The 17,706-nt window shown below is 35.1% G+C and overlaps 1 long non-coding RNA gene across 1 annotated transcript; it reads right to left on the reverse strand.

Annotated features, from left to right (window-relative positions):
* Positions 1-6,438: 6,438 nt before the first annotated feature.
* LOC138705686 (uncharacterized) lies at positions 6,439-10,623 on the reverse strand. Its single transcript, XR_011333729.1, has 3 exons — positions 10,038-10,623; positions 7,440-7,571; positions 6,439-6,674 (listed from the first exon to the last, which is right to left on the reverse strand). It is a non-coding gene; the product is annotated as an uncharacterized lncRNA (long non-coding RNA).
* Positions 10,624-17,706: the final 7,083 nt, after the last annotated feature.

Consider the following 17,706-nt stretch of genomic DNA (forward strand, 5'->3'; position numbering starts at 1 on the left):
ACAGATTAAACTATATAGGCCTATCTTGGTGAGTAGTATGCAAAGTATATTTCAAATTTTGAAACACACCATCACTTTGTGTCACTACCGTGTCCAAGCTAAACGCTTTGTCGAGATTTTTTTCCTCTTTTCTCGCGTACTATTTTTGCAATATTTGGAGTCATAGTCTGGCTAACACACAAGCGAAGAATATGTTTCAAGTTCAGATCAGACACGTGGTTTCTATGTTGTGGTTTGCAGATCTTCATACAAGAAAAGAACTGTTCACATACATACGTAGATCCGAATATGCTCAACATCCTAGTAGCAAATCTATGCAATCGAGGGAATCTTGTCTGGGGAAATCTTCTATAAAATGTAGATAGATCCTTTTTGTTTTCAACAGTCCTGTTCTACTGCTGCACTGACGCCACTGCGCTGGTGTGTGCTAACATTAATACGACTCAACTGCTCGCTCTCCCAAGCTCTTGCGATCTGACTGGCTCTTACGTCACAACTGCAGCATCTGCCGGCCACTGCCCTAGCCGGTTCACTCTGTATTTTCATGCACTAGGAAGTATTAGCCTGCTGATACGGGTACTTCGTATATATTTAACCTCCCCCCATGAAAGGCTGATATGATAAAATGATATCGACTATTTTGGGTAGGCGTGATGTATTTTTTTACTTGGTTATTTAATGACGCTGTATCAACTACGAGGTTATTTAGCGTCAATGGTATTAGTGATAGCGAGATTATATTTGGCGAGATGAGGCCAAGGATTCGCCATATATTACCTGATATTTGCCTTACGGTTGAGAAAAGAGAAGAAGGAACAAAAAGACAAATAGGAGAAAGAACATTGAGAGGACGAAAGAAAGGTAAGAATGCAGACGAGAAATAAGGGCGAAACAAAATGAAACAGAAGATGGAAAAGGAAAAAAAAAAAGCAAAGAGAAGACAAGAAAAGGAAAGAAGAGCTGCAGAGGCTGAAAGGTATGTTCACAAGTAAAAAGAGGAATTGGACGAGGAGGACAAGAAGTGAGAATAGAAGAGGAAAAAGGAAAGAAGAAATAAATTAACGAACAGAAAACGAGAGGAAAGGAAAAGGAAGAGAAAGAAAGAAAGAAAGAAAGAAAGAAAGAAAGGAAGGAAGGAAGGAAGGAAGGAAGAATAGAAGCGTCGGGAAGAAGAAAGAATACTTATAATATGTTTAAAAGAAGAAATGGAAAAAAGCAGACGGGAAGGAAGAGTAGTGAAAATGGAAAGAATGAAAAGAGAGGGGGGAAGAGAAGGAGCAGAGTTTTTTCTTTTGTTTTCGGCACCTGGCACTTTTAAACGACTATATTTGTAAAACAATATCCATATTCTCGTTCTTCTATAGGTTTTACGCAATTACCGATGAACGGGCTAGGAATAATTAATCAAAGTTTATTTCAAATTCTACACACCGATGTGCAACTTTCGTTTCAGGCATTCCCGAGATTTCTTTCCTCGCTTAAAAATAACATTGACTGAATATGTAAACGTACTACGTACTTTAATGTCGTATTACGCAATTATACGACGAAACTGAGGTAAATAAATTTAGTGAAGGAAATAAAAGCACAATGTAAAATATACAAATAAATGAAATAGAATGAAATGATAATACCATAGCGTTATTCAAGTTAATCTAAATATAGCATAACCTAAAATGTTGCGTCATCCACTACAGTCTAACATTATGAAGTAAAAGGACAGAAACATGAAGTAAAATGTTGGAATTATTCATTCAGTGCGTCTATTTTCCAAACGATAAAGTAGCATCGCCGCAAAGCAAAACATTTCCAACCGAGAAATAACATTGACAAAACAACAGAAATGAAAACCTGCATGCAAGTAATACGCACATTTTATTAAAAAAAAATACATTTCACTGTTTAAATTCGATTAATGATTGTTTATAATAAAACTATCAACTTACGGTTTATGTGAACTTTGGATATCTCCTATGAAATTTTCTGCAACAGTTTGTCCAAGAAGAACACTTCACAAATCATTTGATCGCTAGCATAAACCATCACCTGAGAACAAACTATCAGAATTAAATGCTGCTCTGCTGCCTCCAAAACCGACCAATAGATGCGAAATACCTATTCTCGACGCGCTCTTCGTAGCAGTGTATGTTCATAAGCAGTCAAACAAGTAAGAACAAAGTAAAATACCATGCCGAAAACTGTTTATATAATGCAAAATGGTCCCGTAACCAACAGAAATCCTTGTTTCGTAATAACCAAAATAGAACCATAATCATAGAAAAACTTTCGTTTGCTTTTTGCTAAATAACAATAATCAAAATATACTTTCAATAGAACCGTCGTCCTCGGTGGATTAATGGCTCTCATTCTTGCCATTGCTGGTTCCGGAGTCGCGGGTTCAAGTCCACCCCAGAGGCGATAGATTTTTAAGGACGATGAAAGCATTAACGTGGCTTTTCTTCGGGAATGAAGTAAAGATAAGAGTCCCGTGTTGTAAATTTACGGCACGTAAAAAATACTGTCCCTGAATGAAAGAACTCCAGGAAAATATTCTGGTCATTTTTAAATTTGGGGTTAGCACAAAGATCTTTCCATCTTTAATCCACACTATGTCATACAACGTGCAAAAATAAACATCCACTACGTAATGTTCGATTGTATGTATTTAATTGCCACAACAGCAGAGAGGACATCGGCCTTGGTCAGGGATAGAGAGCTGGTCTCTTCCAAGCTGCTCACGGCACGGATGGATTTCAGTCCCGCTTGGCTGATTATTTATTTGGTGAAGTTTAATTCCGAGGTTTTCCCCGTTTGTAAGAAGAATGTTAGGTAATCTATAGCGAATCCGTGGTCTCATCTCGCCTAAATACCAATTCTAGCGATGCTAGCTACGGTAACCTTGCATTTGATGCGTCATTAAACAAGTGAGTACTGCTGAGTAAGCCGCGTCTGTGGTTCAAGTGCTAGCGCGCTGATATTACATCCAGGCGGACCGGGTTCAATCCCCGTCCATGTCGTGATGGAATTTGTGGTGGACAAAGCAGACGTTTCAGAGGGTTTTCCCGGGGTACTCCCATTTCTCTCCATCATTCCACCAATACTCTCCACTTCCCCCTCATTTCACCTATCATCTGTAATAGTAAAAATAGGCTGGGTGAAGTCTAGGTTTAGTACGGGCTCTAGATGCTGATATAGGAAGGGCTTGAGGCTCCGGATCCGTGAGGCTTATCAGTAGGGTTGGCACTTTCCGTACCAAAACAAAATAGGCCTATTAGTTACGTACTTGTACTTCCAGAATAGGCCTATAGCTACTGTGTAGCAGTTGTCTCGTAAACACAGCTCGTACACGCAGTGTCCATCAGCTAAGCTAAACTAAGTGTAGCTACAGAATGTATTCAGTAGGCGATTGCATCGAATGAGTCGACATGTCAAAATTATTTTTGAAGCTCCTTCTAGTCATCAAGTCTGTCAATAGGCCTATCTTGAGAAATGGCACCGAGAAACGGGATCAGTCTCTATCTGGGTCTGAGGCAGGATGACTCACCTATCAGCGTCGACTCACGACTGTTATCTAGGCCACCTGTCGGACTTAAGACAATAATCGCATATATAGGGCGCATAATGGGTCAAAGCGTTGCTACAGCGAGCGCCAGCGTTTCTGGCGAGTGTCCTTAAGTAAAAAGCCAGTCAGTGAGCACTTGTTGCCAGTGTAGCTGAGAACGGCACCACCCAAAAACACGTCACGTCAGCAATCTGCCAATCACAGTGTTTGTTGTCAGTCTTATTGTCTACTGACTGCGATAAAGGCAAGATACTCGCACTTCGCTCTTCTGGGGCGTGTCCTTGAGTACTTTGCCCAGTCAGTGGCAGCTGTTGCCACTTCAGCTGAGAGAGGGTGGCACCTTCTAAACAGAAGTCACGTCAGCAGTCTGTCAATCATACTTGTCAGCTCTATGTCCCACACAATGCAACAAAGATAAGATACTCGCTATCAACGTTCCCACTAATTTCACACTCCAGAAACGGTAAATAATTCGAAAATTCCATCTTTGTTGATCTGCATTTTCGATTACTTTTAGAGAATAGAAGTTGAAAAGAATAGTTATAATTAGTTCGCTCACATACTTACTGGCTTTTAAAGAACCCGGAGGTTCGTTGCCACCCTCACATAAGCCCGCCATTGGTCCCTATCCTGAGCAAGATTAATGCATTCTATATCATATCCCACCTCCCTCACATCCATTTTAATATTATCTTCCCATCTACATCTCGGCCTCCCTAAAGGTCTTTTTCCCTCCGGCGTCCCAACTAACACTCTATATGCATTTCTGGATTCGCCCATACGTGCTACATGCCCTGTCCATCTCAAACGTCTGGATTTAATGTTCCTAATTATGTCAGGTGAAGAATACAATGCGTGCAGTTCTATGTCGATTACTTTTAGAGAATAGAAGTTGAAAAGAATAGTTATAATTAGTTCGCTCACATACTTACTGGCTTTTAAAGAACCCGGAGGTTCGTTGCCACCCTCACATAAGCCCGCCATTGGTCCCTATCCTGAGCAAGATTAATGCATTCTATATCATATCCCACCTCCCTCACATCCATTTTAATATTATCTTCCCATCTACATCTCGGCCTCCCTAAAGGTCTTTTTCCCTCCGGCGTCCCAACTAACACTCTATATGCATTTCTGGATTCGCCCATACGTGCTACATGCCCTGTCCATCTCAAACGTCTGGATTTAATGTTCCTAATTATGTCAGGTGAAGAATACAATGCGTGCAGTTCTATGTTGTGTAAATTTCTCCATTGTCCTGTAACTTCATCCCTCTTAGCCCCAAATATTTTCCTAAGCACCTTATTCTCAAACACCCTTAACCTATGTTCCTCTCTCAAAGTGAGAGTTCAAGTTTCACAACCATAAAGAACCGGTAATATAACTTTTATAAATTCTTTCAGATTTTTTGACAGCTGACTGGATGATAAAGGCTTCTCAACCGAATAATAACAGGCATTTCCCATATTTATTCTGTGTTTAATTTCCTCCCGAGTATCATATTTGTTACTGTTGGTCCAAGATATTTGAACGTCTCCACCTCTTCAAAAGATAAATTTCCAAGTTTTAGATTTCCATTTCGTACAATATTCTCGTCACGAGACAATATATTTTGTCTTTTCGGGATTTACTTTCAAACCTTTCTCTTTACTTGCTTCCAGTAAAATTCCCGTGTTTTCTTCTAATCGTTTGTGGATTTTCTAACATATTCACGTCATCGGCATAGACAAGCAGCTGATGTAACCCGTTCAATTCCAAACCCTCTGTTATCCTGGACTTTCTAATGGCATATTCTAGAGAAGTTAAAATGTAAAGGTGATGGTGCATCTCCTTGCTTTAGCCCGCAGTGAATTGGAAACGCATCTGACGGAAACCGACTAGTTCGTTCACATACAGGGTTTAAACCTTTTAGTAGGCCTACCGATTTCATCAACATGTTGCTTAACCACAATTAACTAATGATTTAACTTAATCATATTTAATTAGTTTGCATTTCACCAAACTAATACGCATTTAAAATAAAGTCAATTTTATTTTCAATTAAGTCATCACTGCCTTCGGAATCCTAGTACAGTAGTAATTTTGAAGGCCATGTGCCTTGTTAATGCAAGTAGTGACTGTATAGAGAGTTCATTTGTTCTATTAAGACAAAATAAACAGTGGTAACCTCAAACCTAATAAAATCAAAACAAAAAAGGGTGGACAGAATTTAGAAAAGATTGGAAATAAGTAGATTTCAATGCAAAAATCCTCACGCCAATGTCAAGAGACTACATTAATTTGCGCTATTCCATTGCCTTCAAATGTAATTAGGCTTACATGATAAATTTGTTACTCGTATTACTTTAGTTGTATTTTAGGCAACCGAAGATTGATTAAAAGTTTCTTCAATAAATTTATAATTTAAATGTTACGAAGTAGGTACTTATCAGTTGGAAATTCTAAGTCACCTTCTGTACTAATCAAAATATACCCATACAATGCTTATGTTTTGTTTAGCTTAAACTGCATTTGCTAATCTTTCTCGTCCTTTGTATTAAAATTTTCGCTTTCGGAAATTCTCGCACGTCTATGTAAGAAATCACGTTCAAATAAATTCATTCTCATGATTAAAATTGTCAATGCAGGATTAATTATTTGAATTACTAAATATTGACAAAAATTAACTTAGGCCTAAATTTAGTTTAATAAGAGCTTGAAGACCAATTTGTATTGGTGAACTGCATTGTTCCTTTAAGTGTCAATATTTTAAGCGACAGTTAAATAAGCTTTGCGAAATCGACCCTTACTGTTTAAAGATGTGCCAATTCTGGGAAATTTAAAAGTTTTTTTTTTTATTTAAACACAAAAATTCAAACAAGATTAATAAAGCATGAACCGATTTATTTTTATTAAAATTACAATGTTTACATATCACAGGAAAACATAGGACAGTTTTTTTGCAGTTCACATTGCGTTGCCACACTGAAGGAAACCTCGCATTTCTCTTGTTCCAATCTTTGTTCTACAACGAGTTGTTCCACATTCCTGTGTTAACACACATGGCATATCAGGAAGTTTGCAGCTCGTATCGCCATCACCTGGCTGTCGAGGAACCAGGAACTTCGTACTTTTCCTGAAATATTACCATCAGATTAGTTCTGTTACATTCTTTCAACTTACAACAGTATTGATTAAGAGTCAAATGTATAAGTTTTCCCAGTTTTTTCTCTCTAAAATGTAAAGCTATGTATCAGAACTTTCAGTACATTATTTAAAGAGTAGAAAGAAGATATAACGAACCAAGAAAATTATGTAGTTGCATTAGCTATTATAAATGTATTTTCACAACTATCGCCTGGCTTAACAGCCCTAATATGAAGAGAATTTTATCGACCTTTTTAAATATCGGCTAAGAAGTTTGACCAAATCAGCTTTCTTAACTGATACAATAAACAAGGCGGCAGTTTCAGTATCTCGTTTCTTAACTTGGTGCAGTATTTAGACTTGCATTAAATGCTTTACATAATAGTTCAATAATCGTCTGCTAAACGGAACTTACGAGCGACCGCCCGAGAGCGTAGTTTGCAGCGTTGCGGTTTCTATAATTATTTACACTAAGGGCCGATTAAAAATTTGAACAGGAAATTATTAAAAGTTTAGAAGCGAAGTGAAAAAATAAGATTTCCTGTAAATAGAAGTTAAGGAATCGTTCAGTTAACACTAACGAATGCAACTAGCAATGTTAGGAAAACACATCACTTAAAACTATGTTCATAAATTATAACAAACCTATTGAATGTATTTACATCCCACAAACTCCTGTTCACTTTATCAAATAGTTCCCTAAAAACAGTCTTAAATTAAAGGAAAGGACATTAGAACTAACCAAATCTCATACCAGAAAAAAGTTGCGGATGAAGTACCTATTATAGCTAACTTTGTGTAGACAATGGCTTACACAGGAAAGCTATATCCTTTCAGTTAGCTGGTGCATTGAGTGTAGAGGTTTCACTTCGGACAGGAGCTCCATCTAAAGAAATTGGAAACCAAACATCAGTATACTCCATACGAAGTTAATATTACTGTAACTTATTAAAAATAGGAGTGAAACAAATCAACAATTCTTACTTTCGAACATTCTCAAGGCATAAACATCCAGAAGTAATCAAGTCACTAGGAATGTGACCAAGATTTAGTCAAAATTAGCATATAAGACAGCAAAAATCGTCAAGATAACTTCTAAACCAGCTATGGGGAGTATCAGCAAAGTAGAGGGAACGTTCCTACTCCACATTCGTTTGATTGACAGGCGAGGGGTAACGCAGTTGTTTTGCTAAGTCAAGTGCAGTGGTGGATTCGACACACCTTGCGCATCAGTAATTTCTCCGCTCTTATTTCTTATTTCAAAATCTTTACAGTATTTTGTTTATAGGAAGTACACGTATCATACAATAATTATGACGGCCACCTACTGTCATTAGGCAAATTATATATTTTCTAATTTTATAACTATTCCTTTATCATGTGCACAAAAAATTCTTGAACTGCCTTGTGATCGGCATAATAAAGTATTTCTTTTTTAAAAACAATAAAGAAAAAAGCAAAGCTCCATTGTCATTTAACTGCACAATATATTAAAAGATACAATTCTCAACATAAATTGTTTCTTTTTAAAACCCAATAAAGTAACTAAGCTCCATTGTCATTTAACTTGAAAACATATTAAACACAATATAATGATCAACAAAATCAATTTTCTTTTTATAAATACTAAAGAAAGTAAAACTAAGCTCCACTGTCATTTAACTTTAAAACATATTAAACAAAATATATGAGATATGAATGAAACAAAATACTACTGTAGGCCTATACTGCTGCTTTTCATTTCTTTTTTGTAGTTGATTGCCCCCGAAATTTCTTGTTATAAACTAAAAAGGATATATTTGGCTCTAAAATATAACAACTCAACCGTAATACTGAAACTAAATGAATGTTTGTGATCCTAGACCTGGAGATACTTTTGGTCATATTCATTTTGAAAAGAAAAACAGCTCACAACAGTAAGTCGAGCCAAACAGATACCATACGCATTGAAAATGTGCGCAGATTAGGGAATTGCTCCTCTGGTAGGTATTTAAAGAGATCTAATCCATTTTTTTTCTAAACGCTTTAGTGGCGTGCTCTTTTGCATCTCTAGTGGCTCTGATGTTTGGGTAACATCAAATACAAATGGATTATTGAACAGACACATCTCCATGTCCATTGCAGTTACATCTGAAAATCTTTCTTGGAAAGATAACGCATCAAGTAGGCCTAATATGCACTCAAAGTTTTAAACAAGTTCAGTTCCAGATACTTATTATTTTATTAAGTATCTAAATCCTGAAAATACCATAAACATATCTTGTTTTGTATCTTTTCAAAAATATTACGAAAATAGCTTTTAAAATTGTAAATAAATGCTTGTAAGATCACCGAAGTCCGCTTTATGCTGCCGATCAAAGTGGCGTTTAATATTGAAACGTTTTATATGCGCAATTTTAAACCTACATATTAAGCAACAGACCTATGTGTAAGTAACAAAAAAATTCTTTCCGCCACTCTTCCTGAAACTGTCGTCCCGAGATCTAAGCCATACCCGCCACTGAATGAAGCGTGTCTAGAGAAGCACCAGGCCATCGCCGGCTGCTATACTAGCAGCCGGCGATGACCAGGCGGAGGAGAGGGTCGGTGGAGTGAGGTAAGGTGGCTTTGAGTGCAGTGGCCCTTCGGAGCCATTTTTCCCCATGGTTCTAAACTCTAGAAAAAGAGACTTCTCATGCATAATAAACTACAAATCATTAAAAAAATAGTTCGAGCAATGCCAGTATCCACTTTCGTGCACTACATCTAAGAAGTCAAATGCAAAATTAAGTTAAAAATAGAGTTATCGAAATTTTAAAGACTAAAAAATAAAAATGAAAGACGAAGATTTATACCATTCCAGCAAAACTCCGAGTGAAGCAAGCAATAGCATATCAACACTAGTAAATAAACGTTGTCCAGAATTTCAACTGCAGTTACCAATTCATTATTTTGTTCACTATAAAAACCACATTTTCCATTTCCTTGCTAAAATAGCAATTTCCCAGAAGTAGGTCACAATCTGAATTTGATTGTATAAAAGAAATACTTCGTATGACCGAACATCTTCAATATCATTTCAATGAAATGAATTTACAAGTTACTCTTACAATTTCAACCTATGAACCGCTATTCTCAATATAGTTTCCGATATGACCTGAAATTAGACAGAACAAAATTGTAGAAAATTTCGTCTTCTAATTTATCAGACCGCAACTATAAATCAATATATTTCGCTATTTTCAGTTTGAATATAATGTCCTAGAAATATTTTTAATACTTAAAAATAAATTAGGCCAAGAATAAAATAAAATTACCAATAATGCTAGACAATATAGTAGCTCATATAAAAATGGGAATAATAAAAACTTACTAACAAACTGTCCGTTAGTGTTTAAACCACTTAGTGGTTATGGTGCATCTGTACACTTTATGATCCACAGCATCCCTCAGCACAACGTATCATCAATCTCCATAAAGGACCTGAAATAATATCGAAATAAGGCATAAATTTGCAAGAGAAGTTAGCTATGGAGAGATCGATCCTGTTTCGCCAAGAAAATGTGCCTCAGAACACGAATTTAGAGAGAATTCGTTTGTTTTTACATATTAAGAACCACATCAAATATCTTATAACAGCATTTAACGAAATTCGCGCAAAATTTACAACTAATTGTGATAGAAATTTTTCCTAGACAATTTACGGACGCATTCGCATATATGTCTGAAGTGAAACCACAACTAAATTTTGTACCACATTTACAGTCCTAAAACATAAATTATATTCTGTTACATCCTCAGTAGTAATACATATGACTAGGTTAGCATTACCAAACATTGCCAATTTGGCAGGGATCAGTTTTATAAAAGCCTTTCAAAAAATTACACAAATCATTACGTACTATACACCGAACTTCGTAATTCTGGCACATTTCCTTGTTGCCACCCCTTCGACACGTTGAGTCACAGGATCATGAAGGGGAAGTTAATAATGGCCCGCCACTACTGTTCAGTAGTTCTCTTTTATAAATTTGGAAGAAATTGGCTTTGGTGGCTCGCGTAGCATCTCCTCACACCTAGACATGCATCTGTGCGTGCTTTTCTGACTACCTAATGGGACTTCCGAACTAAGACGTAAAAAAAAAAAACGCGCAACAAGGCACGAACATACACATCTCTAGATCGAAAGATAACTCCGCTCACCTTTTCGGCAGCCAATCAAGCCGTCGAGATCCACAGCCATCAACAAAATCTACAAAATCGTAAACATAATATGCATCTCCATCAAAACATTTATTCATTACTTCAACATCACAAAGTGCACTTGTGTACCAATTCTCAATTACTTCATTAACTTAAATTATAAACAAATTATATTTATTTATTAATTCTCAATTGCATTATATATAATTGAATTGCATTGTATTGTATTATATTTATGTATCAATTCTCTATTGCTTCATTACTTCAATTGAAATGCATCCATATTAGTGTTAAGACTTCCATTATATTTACTCATATTTAACATTTAATAAAATTGTGCTCCATTATGTTTACGATCACTACTTTGGCTATTTCTCTCTAGAATGCAAGGGGACGAATCCATTGCATGCGTCAATTCTGCCGTATGGATACCTTCTGTGACTTCATGAAATTCATATTCAAATCTCAGCATCCTCAACATTCTGATTAATTCATATGAATATCCAGGCTATTTCTGACCAAGTGAAGAGAATTTTGTGTTCAGAAGGTACCCAGCTACTCTAAGTAAACTAGTTAGGTCAGAGTTGCATGCCACACCCAACACTCGAAATCGAATGAAGAGTTTAAGCACTTTAACTCTACCCTGACGCATGCCGATAGATTCAGTGAAGAGGTCGTATTCATAGTTGAACAATAATTCAATTATTAATCGTGATTAAGTGTTATTTCATTCCAAGTTACTTCTGTGCATTTTTATCATGTTCCTCGTTTTACAATGTTCTACCTAATTACACTTCACTGTATACCAGTAATATTAGGAGTTTGATTTTAAAAGACATTTAAGTTGATAATTCACAAAATTTGGAAGAATTATTACAGACCTCTTCACTATACTGCTTTATGTCCGCCTCTGGTTGAACCACATGGTTGCCAAGTCTCATACAGCCTGTCGATGCACTGCGCTACCAATGCAACCCCGCACATTGGCACGTCTTACAATTAACATCCTGAAAAATAGAGGGTGCCTAACAACCTGACCTGACGACGACGCGCGGAAAATAGGAAAACCACAACACAAACAAAACAATGCAGTACTACGTCCTTAATTATGCAGTGACATCTCTAATCAAGCCAGCCAACTTGACGCTTAAGAACTACAAACCCTACAGCGGAACTACAACCACCTTGCAGGGATGGTTCACGAATTTTTCTGAATGGTTCAGCCAGTGACCCTTACTGATCATAAAGCAGCAGAAAGGGACAAAATGTGCAATCCTACTATTCGTGGAGATCTCGCAGGGGGGTCTCTTGCTGCAGTTGAAACGGGTGGTGCGTGAAGTCCACTCGAGGTCTTTGTGATGGAACCTGAAAATAAATCCATAGACATTTACCTATACTATTATCAATGTCGTAAATTACTTCCTAATGGGGAGATTAATTTAATATTTCATATTACCGGACTTTAAACATACAGCTACATTAAACTCCGTGTCAATGGTGATTTTTTTTTCCGAGATTTATTCATGTAATCTTGTATTGTATTGAATCCTAGATTTAGAGAATCTTAGCATTTATAAAAAAAATGCTAAAGAAATGCCCTCATCCAATTCATCCGAGCTGTTGGAAATATTTTAAATTTTCATTAAGCACTTCGTTATTAATGAACATTTTAAGCCAATATTTGCGATTTATAATTTTAAATTTATTATGTGTTGAATCCTCCCCGAGTACGAAGTCACTCGTTCAGGGAAATACTAGAATTTTTGCATATTAATAAAATGGTTTACAATTAAAATGAATTAATAGTACATTAAGTAACCGAAAATATTTTAACGGAAAATTAAATAAAATTAACATTGAATACACAATGGTTAACCGCAAACTTCTATTATATCCTAAGTACAAGAATATTTATAACTGCAATAAAACTCGAGTTTCCTATAATCTGAACTTGTGAATTACGTTTTTGTTTGGCTAAAAATTGTCAGACAAATTTATGATGCTTTCTTTTGTTCATATGCAAAGCAAATTGAATATATAACAGCTTTATTGCATTCTTGAAATTCGTTTTCAGGACTTCAAATGTTTTTCATTCACACAAACTACGTATTTTGAGTTTTAAAAGAGCAGTGTTCGAAAATATAGGACGGAGCTTACTTGGGGAGTCCTTTTTCCTGTTCAGAGTTTAGGATCTGTAGTACACATCGCTTGAAGTTGTCAGGCTGTCAGTTTCAGGATGTGTGATGCATATTCTGGAAGAGATACGGTCAAAGAACGGTTAATGAGATACTGAAATCTGTACAAAACTTTTGTCAATATGACCGACATCGAGGATCAGCAAGAGGCTAGGTTTCGTTTTTGAAGGTTTTTGGTTTGCCCTGCATTATGCGTTCTTTGGTAGACATACCAAAAACCTAAACAACCCAAACCCAACCCGTCACTGATCCTCTACGATGTCCGCCATGTTAACCAACGTTTTCTACAGATATGTTGGTAATTTTATATCCTGAATCCATGAGTGTCTAGATATATCTTACCTCAGTTATTCTATCTGTTCTTCAATCAGCAGGTCCGATATTGTTACCCTCAGGGGCATGATGGATATATTTGCCGTCAGGGTTGCTCATATCAATTTCGAATAACTTTCGAGACCGCGTATAATGTGCTAAAATGTCAATCTACAGTAAATTTTATTTAAAACAAGAGTTAGAGTTGATAATTCAAAGAAATATAGGTAATTTATCAACTTCATTTTGTTAAAAAAAAAAAAAAATGAGATTAGCAATAAGGTTCCGGCCTTTTTTTTTTTTTTTCCTTCTAGGTCTCAACACTTCACGAAAGTTTCAATAACGAAAATACTAACAAACGGCTTCTCCTAGTACGAGTAATTAAAGTGAATAGATTTTATTAATTTTTTTCGCAATTATCGTTGGCCCTGGTACGTAGGCCTCATTTTGTATACGAACTAGGTTCGAGTCAATTAGACCACAATTTAAATATTAATTATTTCTTGAAACCTGATCCTATCAATTAATATTGAAATTAGAAGTCTATCAAGTGCCAATCTATGATGTATATACTAACTTACGAAGTTTGAAAATTCCTCAACACCAATCTCTCTAACAAGTGAAAGGTTTCCGTATAAACCAACCCATGATTTCATAATTCAGAGGACCCCCCCCCCCCCCAATTACTACAGCAAAATTTTTAATTTCTTTTATTACAGAGTTCCACATATACCTCTATTCTTTATGATCTGAAAGTCAAAATCTAAGAAATTAACAATGAATAGAACAATTTTAAATTAATCACATTCAATGCTTGATACTTCATCTGTTCAAAATGTGCGCCAGCGATTGTTAAATGGGTTAATTGCATAGTATAATTTGAGAGCAGATCAACCATCCACCTTAGACCATGGAACTACAGACTAAAAGGAGAAATTACTACAACTACATGAATGTTACAACCAAAGCTACAACAAACACACTAAAGACAATAAGAAACCATTAGTCCCTCTAACAAATGGTACTTTGATGAAGTATAAACATCGAATGTGATTCAGTGTTTAGCCACCGAGTATTTACAGCGTACAGAAAATTTACAGACATTTTATGGGCACTCAAATGTCTTCAATAGAAAATTTTGAAAATAAACGCTAGCAATCTAAAGAATATAAAATCCTTACTATGCAAGTTTCATTGCTACGCAGGAGAATATTAACAGAAGTTCCAATCGCAGCTCTGATTATATATTCATCAAATGAAAAGTTAGTAATACACATGGAATTAACTTCACAATTTCGTAGTAAATGCGGCGTTTTATGAAGTTAAACGGGGTAATATTAAAATTTAGTGAAAATTTATTTCAAGAAACGAAGATATTTGAATATATATATATATATATATATATATATATATATATATATATATATATATATATATATCCTTGTTAAATGAGAATTTACACTTCGCTTATCAAGAAGAATTCTAGACAACCATTTTTAAAGTCATATCTACATTCTAGTGCAACGTATTGTCAAATATACGAACTTTAAGTACTCAAAATCTAAACGATTAGAAATACTAACATTCTTAATTATTAAACCGTATGAATATCAATACATCCAAAATAGAAAATAAAATCGAAAGAACCAAATATATGTTCTAATACCACGCTAAAATTTTGGATTTTACGTAGCTATCAAAGAAATTAATATTTTACTTTTAAAAATCAGACGCAATTTATGAACTTTTAAAAAGACACAAATATCCGAACAGCAAATATATCTCGCTCCGAAGTCTCTAGAATCTAGATCACCAACTGGCTGCTTCTTCGTGTCTACTGAACTGAACGCCACGAGCTCAAAACCTGGAGTGAACGACTAGTGCCGAAGGCAGTGTCCACCTGGATATCATTCCGATTCCGATGTTCAATTTGTATCATGTCACGTGATTTTCTACCAATCCTATCGCTCGATGTATTCATATAAAATATGTTACTTGTCTTATTTAATGTTTAATAGTAAATTAAACTTATTAATTATTTAAAATTACAAATAATAAATATATTTGATATACAGATTTATGTTAATCTTCATCAATTAACCAAATATTAGAACTAACTTTCTCGACAGTAACACCCTCTGAAATTACTGCGTGTTAAGGGTGTACTACACATTTTTCTAAATATGAATTCTTGTCGTATTGCCGCTGTTCATGAATTTTTAAACGTTTGCAGTCACTTTTATTGTATTTAATAATTTTGTAGAAACATTTCATTAGCTGTTAATGTCTTGTATCTTCCAATAATTCCTCTAACTATGTCACAGACAAATATCAACAACATAAGAACTACAGTCTTTATAATCTATTTTTAAAACAATAACATTTAATTTATTATTATTATTATTATTATTATTATTATTATTATTATTATTATTATTATTATTATTATTATTATTATTAGGTTTAACAATGTCCTGGGACATCTTCCTACGCCCATTTTCAGAATTCTATAGCCTTTCTCCATTCTTCTATATTCTTTCATGTGCCATCTTCCAATCCCCTTTCTCTTGTTGTTCTAATTATTCCTTGTGTCCATGTCAATTTTGGCCTTCTCTTCCTTTTTACCATTGGAATTAATTCATACATTTTCTTCGGCAATCTAGTTTCTGTCATCCTCTTCATATGACCAAACTATAGTAATTGTTTTGTTTTAATAATTTATAGTCTACAAGCGATTCTTGCACTTTCATTTTTTCTCTTATAATAATATTCCTAATTTTGTCCTTCCTTGATATTCTTGCAGATCTCCGCCAGAAATCCTTCTTTGTAGAATGTAGTTTTTCGATTGTCTTTGAGTCTAAAATAAGTAAGCCTATTTACTACATATATATATATATATAGCCTATATAAAGACACGCGGAGAAAATTATTCATGTTTGGGAACCATGTTTTAAGATTTGCCGTCTCCCAAAATGCGCTTTATAATCCAACAGCATTTTTCATAATATAATCGTGGTTGAAGCCTTACATAATTATGTAACATATCAATGTCCTAAATTATTGTGACGCGACGATTAAAAAAAAAAAAAATAATAATAATAATAATAATAATAATAATAATAATAATAATAATAATAATAATAAACTAATTAGCAATATAAATAATAATCATAATAATGAATGGATGGATGAATGCATAAATCTACATTTTACTATAACATAGTATTATGAAACTTGTTAAGGTTCTCCGAGAAATATTATTTCTTTTATTTGGCTCTTCTTTAATTTCTAGTGTGTACGACTGTGACCTAAACGAATGAATGCAGATAGATGCTTTGAGAAATATCTTCTTAACAGAGGAAATTGTGTCTTTTTTTTTACTTGTTGTGGTTATGGTAACAAAAAAAAATTAAACATTCTTCAAATTTTCAATCTTTAAAAGGTTTATAATATCGTACTATTACAAGTGAAATTTTATAATTGAGTCGCACAGCCGATTCACTAACATTGTGATCTTAAACAACTTCTAGCTCATTTTACTTCAATTACTGAATTAATGCTACACGCTCTTCTCTTCGTATCTGCCATATTCGTTACTGTGAGTTGTATAATGTATCTGTAAATTGTATTTCTTGAGTGTGGCCTACGTTTTGAAGTGTTTTCTGCTCCTCACATCTCTTGTTGGAATGGATGGCAAGAACCGCCTCTGTTCACTACAACGCAATGTCACAGACCGGTCCTCTGCCCGGTACAGTAAGCACGCGTCAGCCAAGCATTGCCCGTGTCAGTTCATACGCGAATTGATGATCACTGATTTAGACTCTTAATGCAGGCTTGGAGGGACGGACGCCGGACGGTTGTGGATGTGAGGATGCTAATATTCACTCACCCCACAACGCTGGGCTCTGAACTGCTCGTTGTTTACATCCAGTGCTCACTGTGTTCCGTAGTAGGAGTAAGGGACATCAGTGGCGTGTTCGCTATTGCAGTATACATGTCATAAGTTTTATAATTAAAAATATCACATGTCAATTACTTATCAGCTTTTTAAAAGAAGGTTTTTATTGTTCATGACTGTACCAGCCCTGATAATACATCATAGTATTAAATTAAACTGAGTTCAATGCTGAATTATGAGGATAGTCACTTCCGTAATGGAGATTGCCTACATCTCTGATTATTTATAACAAATCTTCCTTAAATAAATTAAAATTTAAGTATCATTCACAACAAAAGTTAAGACAAAGTTAGGACGTTAAACTAAACGAAAAAAATAATTAAGGAATAATGTTGCCATTCACAATAAAATCTTAACGTAGATAATCTTCAATC

This window comes from Periplaneta americana, chromosome 9, assembly GCF_040183065.1.
Source record: "Periplaneta americana isolate PAMFEO1 chromosome 9, P.americana_PAMFEO1_priV1, whole genome shotgun sequence".
Classification (NCBI taxonomy): domain Eukaryota; kingdom Metazoa; phylum Arthropoda; class Insecta; order Blattodea; family Blattidae; genus Periplaneta; species Periplaneta americana.